The sequence below is a fragment of the Mus pahari genome, chromosome 19 (assembly GCF_900095145.1).
Source record: "Mus pahari chromosome 19, PAHARI_EIJ_v1.1, whole genome shotgun sequence".
NCBI lineage: Eukaryota > Metazoa > Chordata > Mammalia > Rodentia > Muridae > Mus > Mus pahari.
Window position 1 is genome coordinate 65,195,110 of NC_034608.1, and position 13,445 is coordinate 65,208,554.

Here is a 13,445-nt window from a genome sequence, read left to right on the forward strand (position 1 = left end):
TCTCTCTCTCTCTCTCTCTCTCTCTCTCTCTCTCCGCCTTCTCTTAGTTTCTTTTCTTTCTGTTTGTTGTGTTCAATGTTTGTTTGATCATATTATATCATGCCATACTATTTTCCTTTAGAAACCTACTTGTTTTTTAGTGAGAGACTTAAAGGGAGGAGGGAATGGTTAGGAGAGGATGGAGGATATGGGAAGGAACTGGGAAAGCAGAGGGAAAAGAAAGTGTAATTGGGATGTATCATGAGCAAAAAGGTTTACTTTCAATAAAAGTAACAATAACAAAGCCACTTCTTAAATGCAGCCATCCCTTTCTATTTGTATAACACCCATAATAATTGATTTACCTTTCAACAGCTCCCTTGTATTCTTTTAAAAGGATTTATTTTAGCTTTATTAATATATAGGTTTCTCCCTCTCAGTATCTCTCTTCATGCCTCCCTGTCTCTGTCTCTCTGTTCTGTCTCTGCCCCCTCCCCACTTTGTGTCTGTAGTAGGACAGGCCTTTTCAGAGGCCACCAGAGAGTGGTGAATCCTTTGGAGGTGCCTAGAGTATTTCATGCTTTGAATCACCAAAGCCGTCTCTCCAGCAGCACTTCCTTGTATGTTTATCTTTAGTTTTTGGATCATATAGGTGATCCCCAAGTCCACAGTCCTAAACGGTCTTACATACTGTCTTACTGTGTTAGTTGTAAAGGCAATACTTGTTAGTTGGTGCTACAGGATCTTTGCTTCCATGTAACTCACAGTGTAATAGGGGAGAGCGATGGCTACAGAACGGCACTTGTAATTTGGTTGGACAGAATGTATGGATAGGGTAAACCAACATAGCCGGGAGTGTCAGAGACGTGGGTTCTAGAGAAAAGGATCCACAGCATGAGAGTTGACAGAGGAGAGACACCCTTTCAGGGGAGAGGTGAAGAGCCTTCAGGAGAGCAGAAGTGGGTAAGTCTCCGAGGAGAGAGTAAAGGAACCCCATCCAAGGCAGAATCCTCAGCAGTAGATGCAAAATCAGGTGATTGACGTATGAGGTCCTGATGGATTTCAGATTTCACTCTGACAGCAACGGGAAACCGCAGAAGGATTTTAATTGAAGAATAAAGTTAATGACACAATCTGGAAAGTCACAGCGGTTGCCCTGGAGTTTTTCTCCAGCCCCAGGGGTTCCTTTTTGCTGACTAGCTACTGAGTTTAATAATATCGTAACCTGTAATTCAAAATTGTGTATCTTAGTCATTGTTTTAACCATAGTCCTTTACTATGGTGCACACTGGAGTGCTGTGGCTTTTGGATTTAGTGCCACTCAGACAATTCCATTTATTCCTTCCTTTTCCTCTTCCTCTTGTTTCTCATTTTTTTTTCTCGCTTGTCCTTTCTTCTTCCCTCATCTCCCCTTTCCTTCATGTCTTCCTTTTCTTCTCATGACTGTGTACTTATCTCTGTCCATTTCCTTTCTCCTTCCTCCCGTCCCTTCTTCTCTTCCTTCCTCTACTTTCCCTGCCTTTTCCCTCTCATTTCCTCTTACCTGCCTTTGCTTCTGACATACAGCTTATTCTATACTCTGGCTTTACCATATATCTCATCTGCACTATTAGCTCCATAACAATTATTTTATTTTGTTTTTTGTTTGCACTGCTCATACAACATATGAGCTATTTGACATCACAACAGAGTGACTTATTTGTAAAGGATCCCCAATCAAATATTTCATTTAGTGCTATGTCTGATTACTTTGTATTGTTTTGCAGGAAAACTCACCATGTTAAGTACCAGTATTGGTTGATGGATATCTATAAACTGAATGAACAAATGATCATTGTGAATTCTGGAAAAATTGCTGAAAACATTCATGGGCTGTTGCAAATTCAGAAAGGTATCAGAAGGTACCTTTCTTTTCAGCCCAGTTTGCTAAATGCAGCAGAAAACACTGTGCCCGTGTTAATGTATGCTGAATGATGGTTTGGATTGCCTTCCAACCCAGCCAGTGCAGGTCCCTTTAATACTGAACTTGAACCATCCTAAAAGGACTTAAATTCCTGGTATTTTATTATAGATTTCACCCAGTACGAGTTTTATTTCACAGAGAGAGCTTGAACTTTGGAGGAAACCGATAGTTCTGGGTTCAAAGTTTAGCTCTTGAGTACAATTACGTCCTAAAACTCTCATGGTTGGATTTAACACCTATAAATAGACAGGCATAAAAGCTGGGCTTGACCCAAGAGAGCTATGCAAAGACCCTATGCAGTATCTGACACACAGGAAGGACTTCTGCGATCATCCTTTTGCTCACTGTCTCCTGTCCACAGCTTTCTGGATGGTGTGAAAATTAGACTGTCTTTCCAAGGTCTCAGTGTGACATCTAGTCACTGAGATCAGAAACCCACCCTTGGCAATCAGGCTTGTCAGTAATCTCCCCTTTCCTTTCTTTTCTTCATGCTCTCTCTTATTTTCTGTTCCCTGACATGTACAGTTCTCTTCAGACTCAAAGACCTGTCCCTTAGTAGCATTCATTCGTCCGTCCATCCATCCATCTACCCATCCATCTATCTATCTATCCATCTATCCATCCATCCATCCATTCTTCCATCCAAAAACATTGAAAAAACAACAAATGCAAACCATGTGTGGTGCCAAGGCTGTGAAGATGAACACAAAACTTTTTAAATTTTGTGCTACAGGATGAGAAACAGCAAGTTAGCACACTTGTATTTCATAAGTGCAAGCCAATAAGAGTAATCCTGGAAATATGTATTAAAATATTGGAATGAGGAATCAGTTTTTCCCGGGGTAATCAAGGGAGACTTCACATAGGAGAAGCCATGCGGTTACAGGTAGGCATTCCATGCGATGGGCTCAGTGGTAGGAGGAGTGAGGGGGCAGAATGTACAAAAGGATGGATGAGTAACTGAGGATGACTGTACTAAATCCTGTCAACCAAGAGCGGCCTCAGTTGAGAGAATGTTACCATCTTTAGGAATGGGTGCAATCAAATACTTGCAAACAAGTAAGGCTGGACTTTAGAAAGATGACTTTAGGAGAAAGAAGGATGTTTGGCACAGGGGAAGTGCAATAGAGAGGTTAGGATTCCATTTGGCTTCAGTTCCCACCACTCTTTTAAGCTGCTCCTTGAAAAATAATCTTATTCTACAGACCTAATTGAATGGGTAGTAGCTGAAAAATCACTGTAAGTACTTAAAATCACCATGGTTTGAGTTTCTAATGGCTTGATCATTTGCTGTATGGTCCCCCACTTATTTCCTTTATAGTTCTAGGCTTCTTCAGCTTTTGATACAATATCATTAGTGTAAGATCCTGAAGGACAGTGAGGTACAAAGAATATGTGAAGGTTTGGGTCTTAGTGAGAGACCTCATTTGTGGCAGGCTGCATGTGCTGAGTGTCTATAATCTATCTAATCTAATTGATTTCTATGCCATTGATATTTGTATGTTATCTGTGTGGTTTAATATTCATAATTATTGAGACATTAGAAAGTCTTTTCTGCCCATTTTAATGGCTCATTACCTGCTATAGCGTGTTATATCCTGGTTTATATAAGAACATCTGTGACTAATATATTCCTGTAAATCATCCTTGTTCATTTTCATAAGGATATTAGACTCAGCAAATATGTGTTGTGTGGATGTCTATGCACCGGCCTCTGAACATCACAAAAACCTCCCAGAACCGGAGATAAGTGCACTGAATCAGCTGTTCCCAAGTTCACTTTTAACCAGTGCTCAAATTAGATATCTATGAGTTCCCCTTAGAGTCCAATCCCATGCTGCCAGCTGCTCCAGATGTGAGGAGCTTTTATAGCCTTCAAACACACTTTATCTGTCATCATTTTCATCAACAGGAATATCTTCCCTTTTATTCTCTCTCACAGAACCTGGTAAACAAGGAAAGAGAAAAGCTGGGCTTTATTGTAACTCCAAAGAGGTCAGGCTGTGTGGGAAAAAAAATGCACAGCGTGCCTCTCTTTGCATCTCTTTCTGTGTCATCCTTCAAAGGCTTATCAACAAGCACCTTAATCCATTCACTGAAGATGCCTGATTTTCCAAATGACCTTTCTTTTGGAATTCGTTGGAAATGTAGCTTGAGATGATACAAAAGATTAGAACGAGGCTGGGTGGCATACGTTCTAATAGGTCTCCACACTTAATATATTATTAAATCTGTACAATGGATGATTTTGAGAGGGTTAAGTATTAAAATGATTATAAAGAAACATTTAGATATTATGAGTGAATTACTTGTGTATCTTGAAAGGCTAACCTTAGAACCATAATCTACTCATTTTTTTGTTCATCAAGACATAAGTAAGAAGAGATTCATTGCTGTAGAGTTCATAACAGCAAATAACTAGTAACAACTAAGTATGTATCAAAAGGGCATTTATGTGTAAGTTATGGAAAACCATACCAAGCAACTGTTTATAACGGCTTCTTAAGAGGCACATCATGTGAGCCATTTGTACATAAATGTTTCAAGAACAAATGAAAAAGAGAATGAGGTTGCAGGAGGCTACGGTGATGACCCCCTTAATACATCACTTGCTATGCAAGCTTGAGAACCTGAGTTCAGATCTCCAGTTGCTAAATGCTGGTCATATGTGGTAGTTACACATATACTTGCGTGTACCTGTGCACAGGCACGTACAAACATGCATCTATGATCGCACACACATGCCACATGCACACACAAATAAACATATAGAACTGGTCTGAAGTGTGCACCTACTTTTCTGAATTCATTCAATGATTGGATTAAGGTGGTTTACAGGGTAAACAGAAGATAATGTATTTGCAGCTATGCACATCAGTATAACAGATATCTTTGCACAATACACTAAACCTCTGAAGAGTATTGAGTGAACTCATCTTCTATGGGTCACACACATAACAATGATAGCCTAATCCATCACCCACACTGGGCTACACTCTGTTACATATTTTACTTTAAACTGAAAAATTAAACTTTCTGTTAACCCCATAAATTGAATATTAAAACACCATGTACAGGATGGATAAACATATTTGCGTGATGATGGCTTTAATTTTGTTTACTCTGGTTAGTATCTATTCTTGAAAAGTAGGCCCTGAATTTCTCTATTTACACTCCTAAATTCAGAATAGTCTAAAATGTCATTTTTATTATTCCTTATGTTGGAGTGCTGAAAATTAAAAACATTCATCAGAAAATTGCTGTCTTCAAAAATGTATTGCCCAATATGGAATGTAAATATTAAATTTAAATATTTTAAAATTAAATTATTATTTAATTTATAATTGCAGGAGCACAGTGCAGTGGGGTTATGGGGGTGGACAGCTCTGGTGCTTGGCAGAGATATGCTCACTAGCACTACTGTAAAAGCCACAAACCACAAGTCTTTAGGACAAGGGAATAGAAAGGTGCCTGGAAGGAAATTGTCATTGCTAGACACGTTAGGTCATTGCATAATTACTGGAAGCAACATAAAAATGGAGCCATTCTGAATTTTTCTTAGCCTTTTATGTGTCCTCAACAAAATGAAAAGCAACTGAAGTTTTAGAAACACCTCTATAAATAAATACAACGGGAGGGAGAAATAATGTAAATGCAGTCACCTGTACTCTCAGGTACGAAATATAAATACCTAACAGATTTTATTAAAAATAGAATCTTCAAGGCATATAATGCCTTACTCCAAACTTTAGTTAAAATCAAGACCATAAAAACATGCAGAGACTTAATAATATGCATAGAAATCTTTCTATACAGAATTGTGTTTCATATAAATTTTGCATGATACAAGTTTTAATTTGTAATTAAGGGCTTGATTTTGATGGTTTTGATTCACTGAGATGGGGTCTCCAGCAGCTTGTTCTGCGTTGAACTCCCCAAGTGCCTGAAAATGACTAAACTCTCTCCCATCTCACCTCTAACTCCAGAGCTCCACGGTGATGCGTATGCACGACTCTGCCTGGCATATGAGTATTTCTTTAAATGTGCAGCACATTCCACACAGTCACTATTTTATCTAAACCCCCAAAACACATGCTTTCCAACTCGGTGTATGCATTCTGCCTGCTTTAGAGTCTATTCAAATCCTCTACTCAGAAATCCCCCCGAATGGGAACGATCCCTCCGAAGTTGTGTGGGCTACACAATGCCACATGACATGGATGCTGGCTTATTTTAGCTTTGATTTTTTTCCCTTAAGAGTATTGTCAGAGCTGTCTAATGCTTTATCATCTCCCTTTGTTTAATTCCCAATCCTTGGCTTTATGTTGGGTACAGGACTTTGCCTGGGATTTGTACATCAGGGTCCTTTAGACTGATACAAACTGCATGTCATAGATGGCGTTTAGTGCTGGACAGTAGTTAGTAGATGCAACCATAGAGAAACACCACCTAAAAGTCTGTATTTCTAGATTCAGCTGACAAAGTATAGTTGACTATATCCCTTCTCGCACACAGCAGGCTAAGGACAAGTGGTGACTCCCGATACTGAGACTTGAATTGCGATCTGATTTCATTTTCTACTCTGACTACTGCGCTTCATTTTGAAGTACCATTGGCACATCCCACAGATTCACGTCCAGCCCCTTTATCGATATGTGATTTTATATAACATTATAACAACCATAGTATGTGCTATAGAGTTACAGCAAGGCAAAGGGCGAGAGACAAAATGGAAGCAGATCGTTTTCTATCAGCTACACTGAAGATGTGGAATTTGAACAGGGACATGTGTGAAGAGAAGGAGAACTGTGGGCTCCTTTGAGGGCAGCAGGACCCAAGTTGTGAACAGTTATAGAGAGGCCAGTGGCTAAGTGACCATTCCTGGGAACCTCACTTCATTGACCCTCTTAAGCAATATAGAAATACTTAGGTTTGAAGAGCAATCATATATCTTGGGATATTGAATTTGCCCGAGTCATGTGATCTGCTTCGTTCTCAAAGTCCATGAGGAAGTGAATGCTGAGATGCGGGGAACAGAGGGAGGAAGCAGGAAGTCTGTCACATGGTTCCCTAGGCCAGGCAAAGGAGTCTATGGAGGGTAAGAGATGGTTGGATTATGGACATCTTAAAGATTGTAAGCTTTGATGGCTGGGAATGCAATGGAAACAACAGAAAAGAACAAATGATTACTCTCAGGTTTTTGACTATGAAACTGTACGAATTACAGAGAGTTAGAATCTTGGGAGAGTATCAATCAAGATATTAGAATGAGGGTGGGATATTAAAAGCTAACTTTTAGATGTAATAAGTCTTTTTTTGTTTTGTTTTTGCCACCAAGCCAAGAAGCCCACTGAACAAGCCAAGGACTCTCCTCACCATGGTAACCAGCTGTAGCGCTTCTCCTGCCCTTGTCCCTTCAGCCCTGGGCCAGAGCCCACCCATGGGACCCCACTCAGCTCTTCAGCTGCATCCACCAAACGCAGACACCATTGCATATGCCAGCAAGATTTTGCCGACAGGACCCTGATATAGCGGACTCTGGTGAGGCTATGCCAGTGCCTGGCAAATACAGAAGTGGATGCTCACAGTCAGCTATTGGATGGAACACAGGGCCCCCCAGTGGAGGAGCTAGAGAAAGTACCCAAGGAGCTGAAGGGTTCTGCAGTCCTATAGGTGGGACAACAATATGAACTAACCAGTACCCCTAGAGCTCATGTCTAGTCTCCTGCAAAAAGCCTGTCAGGTCTCCTGGCCATGGCCTTCATCAAGCCAAGCTGCCCAACAACAAGAAATATCTGCCTCTCTGACAAAATTTAGGTGGCTATAGTTGTATGGGCTTATATGTGTTTTCATTTCTATTATATTGACAAGTAATAAGTCCTAAATGTCCCAAGAATACATACATATACTTTGTTGAACATCTTACGTATAACAAGTTTAGCAGAGAGTTTGGGGTTAAATAATTACTATATACATGTGGAATTTAAGGCCACGCAATTGGATGGGATTATCAGGACTTCAGTGTGAGACAAACAAGAAGAGGTGAGAGGATTGAAGATTTAATCTTGGCCACAAAATATCAAGGGATCACACTGAGAATAAGCAGCTGTCAAAGAAAATAAGGGGTGTCCACAGCAACAGGGATATGGCCTCTGTGCTAATGGTTAGCTTCATCTCTTGATACCAAAGGTTGTTAGAGCAACTGTGTCTAGGAATGGAGGGAAGGATTGTGACAATAATATTCTTGAAAGCCTTGTACTTTATAGAAATGAAGAATGAGCCACAGGGAGCTTAATGACTCAATGCCATCATAATTGGTTTTAGTTGATGATGGATGGTGTATTCTGTTGGAGAAATGGCAGGTGGTGTTGGAGTAAGCATCCCATCATGCACTTGGAGGTGTTACCTGTCATTCCTATCACCGAGCAGGAAAAGGGACCAGAAACATGCATGGGCATCACTTTTCAGCCCTCATGGAAGAACTGCTCCTGCCATTGATGTGTTCAGGCAAGCTACTGTGTCACTTGGTGGATGCTGGATGCAATTCCACATGCTAGCCAGTTGCTGACTGGGTGGCAAGTGTTCTAGTCATCATTGACATGATTCTAATTGGTGCAACTCCTAAGCCTTTTTTAATGAATATATATGTATACAAAACTTACTGTGAGGTTTGATTCTTTTAAAAGAATTTATTATAGATCAATGACTTGTAATTAATTCATTGTACTTACTGTAATGAAATTAATAGACTGTAAAGTATTATGGTTGGTTGCTTTTATTTTTGTATGATGGGATGGAACCAAGGGCTTCATAAATGATAGGCAAATGCTCTACACATCTGCCACACCTCCAAACCCAACATGCTCCGTCACAGTGTGCAGGGATAGATTTGACCATTAGCCTAGTGCTGGCATTCAGTTAATATTTGTTGAGCCAGTGAGTGAATGCTCATCAGCTGGTCCTCGTGAAAAAAGCACCGCTATGATGAGTCAGCCCCACTGCAAAGGATCTAAGGATTTTCTCCCAAATGTCAAAGAATTTGTACACATACACAAGATGCGGAGTTGAACACCCATTGTCAAACTAAATACTCTAGGAGGAATTCTTCTTTCAGGGAGTCTCCATCCCATCATTATACAATGCCATGTGGCAATCCACAATTTCTGTCAATTTCTGTTCTCTAACAGCACATGCTGAAAGTATTGAATGTATGTTTCTGTGTGCCTGGGTAACAGAGTAGTTGGGTTCAGAAACAGTTGGTAGTGATGGAAACTTTGTGAGTACATTTGGGGGCCATGTGATAAGTATTTCTCCCACTGTTGTAATAAAAGCTCCTCTTTTAGCTTTGATAGCTAAATCCTTCTCTTTTGTATAGGGGTAATGGCTTGAAAAACATAGCTATAAGATCCATTTGGTTTTAGTGTAAGCATCAATAAAAATTAAAACATCTGGGATGCTAAAAATAAGAACTGAATATAGATTATATGCATATAGGTATATATAGAATATATGTATGTGCACACATACACACACATACACACACATTTACATCTTTATTGAAAACGTATTGGCTTACAGATTTTTATGTCAGATCATATGTTTCATCATTAAAACTAGTCAGTCCTGTTAGGTGGGGTTTTTGTTTGTTTGTTTGTTTGTTTTTGTTACATATCCTAAACAAAGTGAGAATTCCTATTGGAAAAAACAAAAAATAACTTGCTATAATGATTCCTATACAGCTTAGAGGAGCTACGGATGATAGAAACATTAATAGAAACCCCCAAATCCACCCTATAATAATAATAATTGGATGATTTCTATAATTGGTATTTGAGGATGGTATTTTATATTTTAATTCAGAACTTTACACCAAACAAAATCCAAGAGTGGAGAAATATTGTGACAAAATACTATGATTTTAAATATAGCGGGCAGCTGGAAAGAGTGTGAATGTGTGTGCTGATGTGAGGGGTATGTGTAGAGGGGCTTCAGCTGTGGATGTTTTGGGTAAATATCTGCAAATATTATAGAGCACGTACCACAGGGGAAAATTTTATCCGCTCTGAGACTCCTACCACGGAATGACTAAATCCCATGGGCAATCTCTAATATAATCCTCCAGGATAACATACAAAGCCCACGTAAAGAAAAGATTTTCACTAACCCTGATTTCTCTTTCCTTAATTTGGGACATCAAAAATTTAATTTAGTCTCAATGTTGGATCAAATTCTGGGTGGCCCTCAGGGAAAAGTGGAAATGGTTTTACTCTTACTTTTCTTGGTGACAAAGGAATTTTCAAGCTTTGTGCAAGATCCTTATTAGAGCAAAGCAGATATGATCACAACATGAACAAACCCATGACATTTTATTCCACTGTAGCCAATTATATTCAGCTACTCAATAATTTTGATCAGTGTTGCAGACAGTCTTATATTTTTATCAGTTACATAAAATGTAACACACATATATATTATATCTATATCTATATCTATATCTATCTATCTATCTATCTATCTATCTATTTATCTATCTATCTCCGTTGTTAGCTATAGTTATGTATCCTCATACAACTATAGATTTGTTTAGAGATGTACTGGGATTTCAAAGAGGGAAGATGTTGTCAAATTCATCCTATCTCTTGTTATCCTTGGGAAGATGAGCTACAAGTCAGTATCCTTAATCTCTAGACTCAATTGCATGTCCAGAGGAAAGCGGCTGACTAGGCATTCTGGCTAGGTAGCACTTTTGAGTCATTCCATCATGCATGTCACACAAATTCTAACCACAAACCAATTGTCAGCCATTTTGAAATATTCTGAATGTTAAAAGGCTGTATTTGGAACAGATGGGTGTTCACATGATGGCCCTTGACTGAAAGGAATGATGCTTTATATATGCTATATAGAGGAAAGTACATGGAAGACTGCTATCTTACACCCACCCCCGCCCCCACCAGCGGTTCATCAACATTACCAAGGGATGGCTTACAGAACTTAAGGCTATCTGCTAGATTGTAAAAATAACGCCAACCCTGGCATTGCTTGGAGGCTCTCAGATGCATTTCATTTGTATTCTCTTCTTTATTCAATTCCATGGTTTTATAGAAAAGGTTTTGTGTCTAATTTCTCTACATCAGTGAAAGGAAGCTTTGCTTATGCTCAATTTGTGAGCAAAGTGTTTGGAATGAACCTCTGACTAGAAAGACAAAAAAAAAAAAAAAAAATCGCTGTTGTCTTAAAGGAAGGGAAGGATTTGAAATACAATAAAAATCGTTAAAATTTAGTTGTTTTTGGGTAAAGTGATAGAGATGAGTTTTGTGTATACACACACACAATCAGGCAGAAACTAGATGCACGTTTGGTGAAATGATTTGATACTTGAGAAAGAATAAAGAGTCTAGCAATATACAGATGGGCTACTTCTGTCCCTAGGGATCTCTCTCTCTCTCTCTCTCTCTCTCTCTCTCTCTCTCTCTCTCTCTCTCTCTCTCTCTCTCCCCAGGGGAAAGAAATCGAGCACTTCTCTCCTGTGGAGAAATCACAGCCAAGGACTGAAGCTTATCTTTTGTTCTACTTCACTCTGAGTGCTTTACACGGACAAGATGCCCAATTAATGCTCACGGAATTGAATTTATTGAATTGCACCGAAGGAGAAAGAGGACTCGTGGGATTGAGAGCCGTCAAGAGTATATTGCAAGAAGGTTTGGGGACAAGTGGAGAATGGAGTTTTAAATCTCTGGATTTGTCTGTTGGGACCTGGAGATAGATGTATGTACCTTGAATGGGAAACAAACAAACACCAAACATATTGGAACTACCGAGCATGTAGCATTGTCAAGGGTCCTCCTTGGGCATTTATCTACAGTTTGTGAAAGAATATATGAATTCATAACTATCATTGTATTAAAGCCCTAGCTAAGTTTTATTTGTTTTTCTTTAGATTTTATAAACTTCTGTATGATACAACTCAGGTAAACTATTAGAAGACAACGTCCCATGCCTCACTCCGTAGGCTATGGCTTCTACTAGGAAAGTCATTCATTAAACTTGAAATGTAAGTTACTTGCTTTTGAATTTGAACTGATATCAAAAGGCATTTTTTTTTTGATATTGGGGAAAATACTTCTTTAGATGTTCTTATCAATCAATTAAGAAGATTTAAGGTCTTTTGCAATATGATTCAAGGAAACAGAATGCCAGCTATGTTTCACCAATATCAAATGAAACCCAGGCCAATAATCGAAACTTTCTTTTCTAAATTGTAAACATTGTCTAAAAATATGACCAGTAAAATTAATTTCACAATTTCACAGTATCTTAAAGTCAATATAATCATATAGCCTTTCAAAACCATGTTTAAACAAACATTGTGAACACATTTTTTTTTTTTTTAATTAATTAGCTGGAAGGTGAGTTTTTGAAGAAAAACTCAAATTTGGCTTGGGAAAGTGTGAACATTTTTAACCCAGAAATGCATTTTTCATAACTTTATCATTGTGTGAAGCCTCATAAGTTGATCACAGGGTTACACCTGATCCTGAGTCCCGGCAGTGTGTTCTGTTTACTGACCCATCATGATGGGAACAGCCTCTGCCGCTGTGCTCCCACCACCAGAAACCAAGCTGCTCCAGTGGCCTCCCTTGCCACGATGCACTGAAACTATCTGAAAGTGTGTTCAAACAAGTCCCCCCTTTCTTATGCTGTTCCTGTTACGTGTGGTGGTCACAACGATACCCAGGTGACTAACGTAAGGGCTATGAAGAGTAAGAAAAGAGGCACAGGGTGGGTAAAAGGGTTAGGAATTCCCCAAAAGATTTCCGGGCAATGTGTTTCTTCCAGTGGGAAGACTTACTTGTGGTTTTCTCATAGGGGAGGCCAAAACTGGGGAGCCATCCTACAACATGTCTGTGACCCAATTATTACCATCTGGGCAGAGTCCTCTGGGATTCATTCGAATATAGCTGTGTGGAGGAGGGTGGGGTGGGGCTTCAGCGCTGACAAAGAGCTGGAAAGCTAGTGCATGGAGAAATCTGTATTGTAGGAAAACCAACTTCTCCACTGTGGTAACAACCTCCTCCCCATCGACAAAAGGAAGCTGGAAGCCAAAAGCCCTTGTCCTCTTCTCTCCCTTCACCTTATAAACAGCTATGACTTAAAGAACGAGTCTTCTCTTTACACGGGTGCCCAGTACATACACTTAGCCATGGGTCTTGGACCCAGTGCGTTTAATATTGTCTCGTCTGACTTTGAAATGCATCTTGGAGAAGTTTGAACTGGAATATCCCAAGATGAAAAAAAGCAGGAGCTAACTTTTAAGTATGAGTGTTTTTTTTTTTTTTTTTTTTTTTTGAGAATTTTTTTTTTTTGGTTTTTCGAGACAGGGTTTCTCTGTATAGTCCTGGCTTTTCAGTTCTTCAACATCTTTGTGTGACATATCAGAGTGATGAATTTTAATTTTAAAAGGGATCATGACGAGCTTATTCAACACTTTCATTTTATAGGC